The 12,782-nt window shown below is 49.6% G+C and overlaps 1 protein-coding gene across 4 annotated transcripts in view; it reads left to right on the top strand.

The window, feature by feature from the left end:
- Nucleotides 1-12,782, top strand: part of LOC109518583 (glutamate receptor ionotropic, delta-1-like) — a 59,015-nt gene that overhangs the window by 19,716 nt on the left and 26,517 nt on the right. The window lies entirely within an intron of this gene.

Genomic DNA, 12,782 nt, shown 5'->3' with positions numbered 1-12,782 from the left:
CGCGTGTGTGTGTGTATGTATGTGTGTGCGTGTGTGTGTGTGTGTGTGTGTGTGTGTGTGTGTGTGTGTGTGTGTGTGTGTGTGTGGGCTGTTCCAGGAAGTTGAAAGAACGAATTTGAGTTGGCAGGGGCAATTTATTATTGTTCTTGCCTGCGTACAGAGATTGGAAAGCTCACAATCTCCCTCACACACACGCACGCACACACACACACACACACACACACACACACACACACACACACACACACACACACACACAGACAACAATAAGTAGTCACACATCATTTAAAAACAAGCGGTGTCCGATGACAATTTGGACTCATTCATTGCTTATCCCCCTCCCTCCCCAGAACACACACACACACACACACACACTGGCAAACTGGCTAAGGTCAATTTAGGTGTCAGTGAATGTGGCCACTGAACATTCATGTACAAAATGTGTGTGTGTGTCTGTGTGTGTGTGTGTGCATTATCAGCAGCCTGCCGGCCTTCCCCAAAGTCCTTTCAGCCTTTCTACTTTCATATTTGGCCCTCGTGACAAAAATAAAAGCAGAAGAAGATCAAGAGCTCTTCTACTGACATGAACACGCTTCTGTGTGTGTGTGTGTGTGTGTGTGTGTGTGTGTGTGTGTGTGTGTGTGTGTGTGTGTGTGTGTGTGTGTGTGTGTGCGTGATAGTGGACCGGAGGGTAAAACAACGTTGGCGCTTGTTTCTTTCCTGGAGGGAGCCAAGAGTCGGACAGACGGGGTCACGTTTGCCCACTCGTGTTAGCTGTTAGCTTAGCATGACTTCTTTTGATGCGGATGATTTCATTTCTTTAAAGTAAATAAAACAAGTCAAGTCGAGGATGGCGTTACTGTTCAGAGTTAGTCAAGTCAAAGCAACCACAGCGCTTAACTTGGTAATGAAATCGGAGTCTTTTTGGAGAATTCGTCATCCTTGAGCCGGACGCCGATATGTGATGAAGACACAAAGACAAAAACTTTGGTCACCGCACATTTTATGTCCAAATGTATGTGAGCATTTAAATCCCCCCCGTCATCATCATTGGGTCTATCAGAAGTCTGGCACGTAAAAGGCGACTGTTCCGAGGCTTTGATTCAGAGAAGGAAGTGGGGGGGGAAAAAAGAAAAAGGGCCTGAAATACTCCAGCAGCGTTTTACGATGTTGACAAGTGCAGAGAGGCCAAGTAAAAATAGAACGCGAGCCAAAGAAGTTTGATGCACAAAGTCAGGAGATGACACGGAGATGCATGCAAATGAAATGAAGTGTTTCATTTGTTTCTCACTTTAGCTCCCCAAACGCTTCCCAAAGATTAGCAGCAGTGATTTGATGATTTGATTTAAAAAAACAAAAACAAATTTTAACGTGTACTGTATTCCGAGTATAAGAGTATCTGGCGGTGTATGAAAGTGAAGTGAAATGCAGTTTTTTTTTTTTCCTCTTGATGTCCCCCTGCACCCCCATCTCTCCGCCCCCACAAGGCACACCTGCTCCGCGCTCATAAATAAGTCAACAAAAGGATGAAAGCCCAAATCTCAAACAAATAAAACAGAAAAAAAGGAAGCGCGAGGTGAGCGGGTGGCCTTCAGCTCACTCACAAGTCGTCGTCGCCGCTTTCCAAGAGCAGTTTTGATGCCCAGCTTTTATTCTGCATTTTTTTTTTTTTTTTGGTGGAAGCAAACGACGGAAATAACTTAAAGTCGCTTGGATGACTTTGATCAGGTTTTGAATTGTAATTTTTTATTATTTTTTTTGGGTGTGCATGTGTGATTTTCAACGAGAGCGAGAAGAAACGCGACAGGCGGACGAGGACGCGGGCCAGTCGGATCGTCTCCCGTCGCCATCAAAGCAGATGTCAGTCAGCGCCGGTTAAATATAGCGCGTGCACACTCTTACTTATTTAGCATCTCTTGTGACGTGAAATCTTACTTTTTAATTTTTATGCAAGGTGAGCTTTTAATTTTAGTTTTTTTTCGGTTTGTTTACCGGTTACACTGAGCCTGAAAGCTTTTGCTTGTCAATAATCGGCGACACGCAAACAATCACGTACGAGCAACTTTTCTGAAAGGCGGAAGAAGGCTTGAAAGCATGCAAATGAACACGCGCAGTCACACACACACACACACACACACACACGCACACACACACACACACACACACACACACACACACACACAAAGGGCTGGACGGCAGCCATGAACAGGGCAAAGAGTTGTAGGACATTTGTACACTGCAGGGGGGCTGGGGGGGTGGATATCTGCATTCTGCACCATCCACTTCTGCACACGCACCCAAATGTGCACCCACCGGGCAATCAAAGGACTGCAGCAAAAAGATAAGATGTCTGTCTGAGCTCGGCTTTGATAAGAAGCCGAGCTCGGGCTACTCAAATTGTGCTGTAAAATGTCAAACATCACATTCTGTTGGTGTTTTTTTTTTTTTTTAAACATCTTTTTGCATATGTCTGTGCGCGCTGTTTCCATTTTACAGTTAAGAATCCGCACAGGACGCACGGACCAACTGGCTCTTCGGTATTTATGTATTCATGTCCTCTCTTTATTGCTCATCCCGATGCTGCAGTGGGCGAGATTACAATAGGAAATGGAAAGTGTGTGTGTGTGTGTGTGTGTGTGTGTGTGTGTGTGTGTGTCTCTGTCTCACACACACACACACACACACACACACACACACACACACACACACACACACACACACACACACACACACACGGAGCAACAAAGGGGCTAAAAGTTGTACCCGATGGAAAAAAATAGTATGAGTTGTGAGCGTGTCAATAAAGGTGGATGAGCAGCAGAAAGTTTGACGGTCATCATCATCATCATCAGCATCCTGGCTGTCACTAAACCCTGCCGGGAAATCAGCGGCGGCATCCGGGCCAGCAACTATGAAGAAAGAATTCATCGCCATCGCAACAAACGAACAGAAAGAAAACTTTCAAATTGAATCTTCAACGACAACAGATGACTGGCCTCGGTTGAACTTTCACGTTGAAACTCGTTTTTCCCCCGAAGTGAAACTTTTTTCGAGTCCTTCAAACTGCCTTCGACTTGACTTGAAGCTTCCATTTTAAACCGTCTTGGAATGGAAGACTAGCTTGGGCTCTTTAACATGGCAAGCTAGCTAAAAAGATGTACATTAGGATGTTTCGACAATACTTTTTAATCGCACAGACGTTCACCTTTAATATGATTTCAATTTATGGGGAAAATATCAGGAATGTTTACATCAGAGATCAGACTTCTGACCGTGATGTTTACCTCAAAACGATGGTGTCGAGGTTCACGTCGAAAATAGTCGACAGTATGTTTACATGAGAGATGATATGTGTTTACATATGAAACAGGAGGAGCTCGTTGGATGGAAAAGGTTATTTGTGATGAACGGCGCTCTTTGCACACGCGTCCCCTTTTTCAAATGGCATGAAGACACTTAGGCTAATCGCTGACGGCGGCACTTTGATTAGCTGCTCTTTTGTGAGCGCGCAGGAGACGCTCTCGCTTGCGTGTGTGTAATCACGATGCAAAAACTTGCCCCCCCGCCCATTAACATTTGGCAAATTCGTAGCCTGGAGCTCATTATCAGACTTTCGACAATAGCCGCTACGCTAACTGATGTTTTGGCAAATTGCTATATTCATTGGAAAGGGTTAGCTTTGGACGCTACGAACGCAAGTAGCGGTAGCAGTTATCTTCGAAGCGGAACGAGTGGCGGTTGTCGTGGTGTTCAATGATGTGTTCGAAGATGCGACGAGATTTCACCGTTTTGTGAGCAGCTGCGTGAGAAAATTGTCGAACAGTTTCAGGGCAATGCTACAATTGCAAGGAATTGAGGGACGTCATCGTCAGTCTCATGAGCGGTGATCGGAGCTTTCGTCTCACTCTGCATTTTGATTGTTGGGGTGGTTTATCTTTGGAAGCGCCTCTTTTGTCGTCCTTTTCATTCGAGATTGCCCGTTTTACTTTTCACCCGGATAAATTTAACTTGCATCAGTCGCGCACAAACAAAGATTGATTCACTCATTGACATTTTACTCTTCTCCCCCACCTCCAAACAATCTCCCTTTCATTTTATTCGTTCATTTTATGTGATGAACAAGCCGGATTGACATTTGACAATGGATCAGACGCGGACGCAATTTAATCACGGACCCGGCCTCCGTGGAATCCACACCAAAAGATATTACGGCTAATGCACTCACTCATAGCGAACACACACACACGGGCACACGCCGGCGAGAATGTGTGTGCGTGTGTGTTCTGCTTATTGTCAAGACAAAGCTTTTTAGGCTCATTTTCACCACAAATGTCACTATGTTTAAAAATGGAAAAGTAAGATTTGAAATAGAAAGGGGTTCAAAATAAATAAACGTGGGGTGGTGTGTGTGTGTGTGTGTGAGCGCTCTCTTGTCTGTTGTTCTCCTGGCCTGCAAGCAGCGAAATAAACTGTCATGAAAATGCGGCGGCCATCAATCATGAGCGACGCAGGTGAGGCGGCCGGCGCCTCGTGGTCCGCCGCCGCCGTGATGGCGAGAGACGGCATTAGGAAGTCGGAGGGGATAACGAGTGAGCGTGAGCGCGAGGTAAACAAGTTGTCGGGTGACAAAAGACGTTGGGCTGCCGGGAATTGAAGCCTGGATGCAAATGTCAAAACATAGGTAATCTTCCTGCTTTGTTAACAAATATCCCCTGAAAGCTGTAACGCAAAATAACATAATAATAAGAAAAGAAAATAGCCCCCACCCCCTGCACCAGTTTAACCGAATTTGATGAATTGTGCGCCTCCTCCTGGTGTGCTTGCCTTGGCCCCCGAGGGCGCTGTCTAACACAGGCAGAGTAACAGACAGATGGAGACCAGCTCATCTCCTCGGTTTCAGCTCCTCGGTACGGCACTGATATTAGTCGCTCTTCACAGAGAAGAAAGATTAGTATTGTCATATTTTATTGATTTTTATTTGATATTATATTGGTCAAACGACGACTTGTATCTTCAAATATTTGATTTGAGTCGAACGTATTTCAAGGCACGACCGTGCTGGTGAATTTTCACCTCTGGCAAAAGGGTGTGGAATGTTGAACTTGCGGCCTAATTTCTCCAGGCACCATCGGAGGCTTCCCATACGCGTCAATGCTTGTTATTTATTTCTTTTTTTTGTGTGTGTGCAGCAATTAGAGCGAGTCCGCCCGTGCCGTTTGCATCTCCTGGCGCTTGTCAACGTTCCACTGCGGGCAGAGTGCGCGGGAATGAACCGGGCGACCCCGGCGCGGTGGCTTAAGAGTCCCGCTCCATTTAATCGCCATCGATTTACCTCCATTAGCGAGAGGAGGGGAAAAGTGCCGCATGGCGGAACACGCCGCGCCGTCGTCGTCAAGCGAGATCCGATAGCGGGATGTTCCGGAGATCCGGCCATGCGGGACCGCTGATCGGCAGCGTTGGTTGTTCTTATCGCCGTCGGGCGCCTGCCGGCGATTAAGCGAGCGCTTCCGTCCGCTCGCTTCCTCCCTTTGCAGCGATGCAACTTTGCCGATTAAATCTTTGGATTCTTGAACGGCACTCGGCCGGATTCCACCTGGCGCGATTAGCGTCGGAGCGTCCTTGTGTCATGTCGCTGCCGATATGGCGTTCTGCATGGCGCGATAGCGAGACACCGACGGGGGATGCCTGATCTGAGACAAAAATGTAAAGTCTTGTCGAGCAAATGGATCTCTTTTCGCAGGAAAACATCGTACGTAAGACAGCTGAGACTTTTTGGGGGTTCAACAAGAAAAACGATATTTTGACAGGCCGAGTTATCGAAAAATTGACGCGCACACACGAGCTGTTGTCAGTAAACGCAAAACAAAATGCACTTTGAGCTTCTTCCTCTTCCTGCTCGCGGCGTGCGCTCTTATACGACAAGTGCAAAAGGAATCCGAAGGTTCGAGCAGCAACGAGGTGGCATCGCTGTCCCGAGAAGTGCCCCCCCCCCCCACACTTAGTCTTTGTGGCCCTCCTCCTCCTCCTCCTGATGTCCTTCCAGCTTTGAGTATAAATAGCAGCGTTCGAGGCGTTTTGAAACGAGTCCAGTTCAGCTTGTTCTGCTCGCTGCCGCCACTTCATCCATTATGGAAACGCACACCTGTACAGCAGAGCTGTGAGCACATGTTAAAAGGCTTCTCGCAGTCGGCGCCCATGTTTGCGTTTGGAACGAGAACACGTCCTGGAATCGAGGGGGCCGGAACTCCTGGTCCTCTCCTTGACGGCCTCGTGACGGACCGCTCTTTAGTTTCTCCGCAGAGACGCGAGACTGGCCAGCGGTCTATTATTTGTTGACATCTGCTCTGCCATTGACATGGCAACAAATCCCGCTGCCTGCGATCCAAACGTTAAATAGCGCGACGACACCTCGCGAGCATAAACCATCCAGTGACGGGGGCGAGCCGCAGCTCACGGATATTATTCTCAGCGCCTCTACCTGTGAAGCGGCGGCGGCGCGGAGGGCGCCGGGGCCGCCCCTCATCATCGCGGTGGTCAAGGAGGGCCTCTTGTTGGAGGCGAGCGAGGTCCGTAATGCCCCAGCGAGTGGCCGATTAGCTCGTCGGCTGGAGTGGCTGGAAAGGCCTATTAGGGCCGCTTTCACGGCGGCGGCGGCGATGTCAGCCGGGTCGAGTGATACTCCAGCGTACGCTCGCAGGCGTCCGGGCGCCCGCGGCACACAAATGGCCGGCATGAGAGAGCGCCATCACTTTGGAGCCGTTAGCGCCGTCGTTTGGGTTAGCGGCGCGCTCGGGGCGGATGACTCCCACGAAGACGAGGTTAGGCCCGTGTTAAGGGCGCCGGCTATCATAATAATATAATCCATTAACGTTTTCAAAAACCACAAGCCATTTTCGGCTCTTATGCTCAATAATTTGTGAAAGTAAGACCCATACGTTTGGACAGGCCAATAATTGGGATTGAAAAAAACAAAACAAACCAAACGGACCCAATTGTGACTTATGAGCTTTAGTTCCCGACGCCAGCAATCGAACACAAATAAACTCGGCCCCAACTGATTGATCGACCACTTTAATCGGCCGATATTAGCTTAGCATTTTGACAGCTAACGTAAGTCAAGGTGAAATGTGATCGTTTCCACGTGGTCAGGACTTTAACGCTTAAAACACGGCCACGCAGCTTCCGATCAGTTTCATGCCGGCGGCTCACACGTTTCATAAACTATTAAAAGTGACTTACAGCAAATGTTAGGTTGAAATATTCCTCTTCAGCAAGTGCAACCGGCCAATCCAGCAGCCCCCCCGGCGTCTGTCTTCGCGTCCAGTCAAGTGCGAGAACAAGTTGTAAGCACTGGCGGGAATTCCTTCCTTTCATTCTTTTGACCCCCCCGCTGCCGCCGCCAACTCTCGGGGTGGACGCGCTGCCCGACGGCGGCCCGCAGAGGCGTCGGGCCAGCCCGCCGGCTCGCTTCGCGCTGCCCCGCGTTAGCATCGCGACTCCTGTCGACCGATTGACGGTGAAGTCGCACGCGTTTCCAAATTTAAAAAAACCGCGACCGTCCCACGGGCGCCATTTATCACATCGCCGTGCTAAGCGACATCAATTTATGGTTTGTTTTTGTCATCAGTTATTCAGCGATGGAAAAAAATTAAATACGGCACTAAATCAGTTTTATCACGGGCTGGCAGTGCGAGTCCAAAAAATCATTTTTTTTCAATACTCGGCGAGATTTCTTTGGTGTTTTCTTCGCTTGCAGAAGATGCTTTGATGTCATCCCACGCAAAGAACCACCGCCGCTTGGTGTGGACAACTTTGGAGCACCTGCAGGCCAAGTGTGAAATCCAGTTCGAGTCCACAGCACTAAAGGGCGCCTCACGAATGGAATGACGCTTGTCTTTAGCTCATACGGGCCTCCCAAATATTCTCGGACTCATTTGAACTCCGAAAGAGGCAACAAAGGTCGACAGGAAGTTGCCCGGTCGTTGCAAATGATGATGATGATGTCGTCATGACAACGACGGCCTCCAGCATCTGCTCGGAGATGCCAGCAAGTGTGACAAACTTTACAAGTGCCGCAGGCTAAAAATCTGTTCAACCGCTCATTAAATGAAGAAAGAAAAAAAAAAATCTCACATCAGATTTTTTTTTTTTTTCCTTGTTCTGTTTTGTTGTTTTATGAATCGAGATCACAGCCGCAGTGAATAGCGAGCGACCAGTACATTGTTTGTCAATATGTGCCTCGACAGTGACTGGCAACGAGTACTGCAAGTGTGTGTGTGCATGTGTGTGTATCTCTCTTTTTTCTTTTTTTTTTTTGGTTGTTGTTGCTGATGTTGCCTCCGCGCCGGGACTCGAGCTGTTTGCTGCTTCACTGAAGCCCAAAATCAGAAACATGCACCACTTTGCCGCTGGAAAAATAAGACGGGGAGCGGAATAAAAAAGTAGGAGTGAAGTCCTCATTCAGTCCAAGTGTAACGGGACCAGGAAAAAAAAAAAAAAAAACAACAAAAAAAAATGACTGTATGGTATTGTAACGACAAAATCTGTTAAACGATAACAATCTGACGTCGTCTTTGACGATATCCTCCATTTTCAAAGCTAAAATTGACGTCAAGTGCGTCGCGTGTGATTTGGCGACCTTGACACCGCCGTCGAGCGTTTCTGTCCGCCAGCCTCACGCCGTCGTCTTTATTGCCCCCGCATAATAAAGCTCTTTCAATCCGCACGCCGGCGCTGCACCTGCTGCAGCGCGATATGATATCCTCTTCCACACATCAGAGCAGAAATATCTTTTTACACTCATCAGTCACCCCAGCTTGAAGCCAACACGCTGCCCTTTACACCCACACGCGCACTGACGGAGGCGTCCGGAACGTTTTCGCTAAATGCCAGCCGAGTGCGTTCGTTACAACAGAGACACCCGAAGGAAAGCCGCGGCTGGCCGTGATGACACCCGAAGTTGAGGAAAAAAAAAAAATCTAGAATTGCTTGCTTGGTTTGTTTTTTTTTTTTTTTAGCCGCTTTCAGACCCACGCGTTGGAAGTGGCGCACAGATATTATGAGCACTGAGGTCAAAGGAAAAGGCTTAGCTCCGCCCCCAAAGCCGCAGAGCCGGAGGGCAAGACTTTCACCTCTGAACCCTCCGTGATTACATTTCGGCTTCGCCAAAGATGAAATTGCCATCAGTGCGTCTTTGATTGTGGGAGCGGTGTGTGTGTGTGTGTGTGTGTGTGTGACAGTATTTGACGATGGTCGCCGCGTGAGAGCATTCAACCTTGGCGGTCGTTTTGAGTTTGTGTGTGCAGGAGAGATGATTTGACCTTGGCGGTGTGTGTGTCATCGAGAGGTGAGGCGTGACCTCCGTGAGCCTCCAATACAGACTCCAGACTCATGTCATTCAAACACCCTTTGTTTCATGTGTGTGTGTGTGTGTGTGTGTGGTGTGTGTGTGTGTGTGTGTGTGTGTGTGTGTGTGTGTGTGTGTGTGTGTGTGTTGAGGGCCACATCCCGCCATGTTTAAAAAGCGCCGTCACGGCATTTGGTGATGGAGGAAGCGTTTCTTCTTTGTCCTTTTCCTGTTTACCTCTTCACAAGGAGCGTCCAGCTGAGTTTACCGACTCTAAAAGTTGTTGTGCGCAAGCTGCGAGCACCAAACAAAGCTGCTCTGGTTTTTCTTTTGTTTTTGTTTTGTTTTTTTAAAACTGCTTCCTGTGTTTGCTGCCGCCGGTGAACAAAAGGAGCCCAAGCAGCAGTCAATCGTTGGCGTCGGGGTGTCGCTTGTGGGAGAGTCTCCGACTGCGCACACGCCGTTCATGTCTCGGCGTGTGTTTGCGCGGTGGGCGCGTTTGTGTTTTCCAATCTGGGGGAGGGACCACTGGCAAGTGACCGAGTGGTGGTGGGGAGGCGGGACGAATTGCACAACAGAGCCAATCAGCATGCGAAGTTTGATGATGGCGTCCGTTTTCAGTTTTGAACTTCCTTTCATATTATTCAACAAATATTGATTGCGACGATGTGTCTCTCCACTCAAGGCCGCCGCAGCAAATGTACTCATCACCATCGCTAACATTTGAACTCTCGCTCTGATATCGATGGAATTTTATTAGCTTCGGCCTTGTCTTCGTCCATCAGTCATCTCGCACCGTCATTGTGCCGCAGATGATCTTTCAAGGGGTATATGTGTGCGTGTGTGTGTGTGTGCGTGTGTGTGTGTGTGTGTGTGTGTGTGTGTGTGTGTGTGAGTGTGATGGCTTTCGATCCAGTGTTGTCAGTGCGAGCACTGATACGCCGCCTGCGCGCGTCTCCGTGGTTACACAGCCAAGCATCCGACAGCTGTGCTCGTAATTCCTATTACTTTATTTTGGTGTACGGATTTTCATCTAAAGCTGGGTTCCGTTTTCAAAATGCCTCACCAAAGAATCGCGTGTCAAAAAGTTGCGATGAAAAACAATCATCGTAGATTTAAGCTATTTCATCTGATGTGGATGATTTCAGTTTTCATACTTGACACTATTTGTCATATTTCACGTTTACGACTTGAAGTGAGCCGGGCGACTTGAATTTGCTTTTATGATGAGATCCAGACGTGACAAAGTAACGCGACGTCCTTCCCAGACGCCGCGGGTCCAAAACATGAAAATGGCTTCCGTGTGCTCGGAGGTCGGCGGCTTCAAGGTTGCGCTCGGCGTGTTTGTGTCTTGGATGTCATCTTTAAAACATGAGGCGTACCTGGCGCACCACAAGGTGCACATCTGGCAGAATTTTTGCATTTCAATCCGCCGTTGTCAATCTGCGCCAGCGGCGGAGTTGGCGCGTTGGTGCAGGGGACGCCCCGAGAGCCGCCGGGCTCGCCCGCGGGGTGAACGCGCGGGGCCACGCCCGTCGCAGGAAAATTCAAAATCAGGCCGGGAAGGCGGGGGGCTAAAGACCACTTGTAGCTGGAAGAAAAAAAAAAGGAGGACAAATTGGAAGAGATGAGGTGAGGATGAGGAGGAGGAATCGAAGCAGGATGGAGACGCAGACGGTGGCACGGGACCACTTGAGCCGACGAGCGTTGCGTAATCCACGGGCGCCATTAACTGCAATATTCAGTGCCGTCACGTCCGCTCGGGTGCACCTGCGCAAAATTTTCGCCTCACCTCACCGTGGCGGTTCTCGGCTGTCACGCGCCATCCAAGAAATCATCCGCAGCGATGGGAAAAGAAATGAGAATGGAAAAAAGTGGGGAGATTTCAAGACTCCTGGTCATGTGAAATGGAAACCGTGTCATCATTTGGAGCGCATCAAGTCAATAAGGACGAGAAATCGTCCCGTTTTGATGGAATGTGGAAATGGAAGCTCGGTTGTCATATGAAAGTTGAAATCATCCAGGGCCACCTTGAAACGTGCCTGGAAGTTGAGTGTGATTGGCGGCCACTGCGACGGGCGGCAAAGCCGAGCAAAAGGGGGCATGTGGGGTCCGCTTGAGCCGCTTCCTGTTGTGTGTTGTTGTGGCGTTTGCGTGCGGCGCGGCTAATGTGGCCACAGTGTCCCCGTCACTTTGCTGCCGGGCTCCGCCGGGGTGAGCGGCAAGCCTACGGTCATGATGGGTTCCGGACAAAGTTCATCGGGGGGTGGGAAGGGGGGGAAGGGGGCGTCGCCCTTCCTTTGGGCCAATCGGGCGTCGTCTGAATGGCGAGAGGAGGAAGTGGAGGACAGCTGACTTTTTTTTTGTCCATCGTGCGCTTCGTCCTTGCGGCAGCTTTGTCGACCTCCACCTCCTCCCTTCTTCAAATAATCATCTTGAAATTGGAATGGCTCCTCCTCCTCCTTTCGTCTCGTCCCGTCCGTCGTTTGAACTCCCTCCTCGCGGGTGACGTGCCGCCTCCTCGTCATTCCTCCTCATCGCCCCTCCTCTTTTTTTCCTCATCCCTCCTTCCGATCCCCATCGTCTCCTGCTCCTTCTCCTCACCTCATGGTCCTCCTCCGTCATTGTTATTTTCTGCCTTTTTCTCACCCGCTGCCCCCCGCCCCCCCCCGTGCCTCTCACTTTGCGCGATGAGACGCGGGACCCCTCAAGGGGATCCGCAAAGGACACACTGATTGGAAGGTCCTGCGACATGATGTCATGTGAGCAGTTTGTCATTGTACGGCGCACATGATATTGGTATGATAACGACGGGAATGTGCGATGATAGGACCGTGTTTTGATGATGTCAGAGAGGTACGAGAAGACGATGTAATGGTGCAGGAGGCGTGTGGAGGTACCACAAAAGCGATTGGAAGAACTCATTAAAGTTGTTGAAGCGGCGGCGACAGTTTGTCTCGGCAGAGACTCGGATCGATGCGTCCGATCACACGACTCTCTTATTTATTATTTCATGTCTACCCCCCCGCGGCCAGAAGAGCATTCGCCGTTTTCTTTCGCACCCAAATTTTCGGCCCTGCCGCGAGCGTGCCGCTGCCTTCCCGTGCAAACAACCCGATCAAAGTTTTGCCGTGCGACTTTGACTCCAAGCCGACACGTCACGCAATCAAACACGCCGCTTATTAATGATGCTCCCAGATGCAAAATATTCACAGCGAGGCACGCGTTGAACCGCTTGACTGCGTCGCTCTTGACCGAGCAAGACGACAGATCGTAAAAATTAAGCAGCGGAGGGATTAGGACCCCCGTCGGTTTGCGATGAACAAATGAGTTTAGTGGGAGGAAAGGCCGGGGACATCCGTTTCAGACAGAGCCTCGAGGCGCCGATGCTAACACGGGTGGGAGAGTGACCACGCTTTCTCTGTGACCCCCCCCC

Source organism: Hippocampus comes, unplaced genomic scaffold, assembly GCF_001891065.2.
Source record: "Hippocampus comes isolate QL1 unplaced genomic scaffold, H_comes_QL1_v1.1 scaffold279, whole genome shotgun sequence".
NCBI lineage: Eukaryota > Metazoa > Chordata > Actinopteri > Syngnathiformes > Syngnathidae > Hippocampus > Hippocampus comes.
This window is presented reverse-complemented; position numbering and strand designations above follow the sequence as displayed.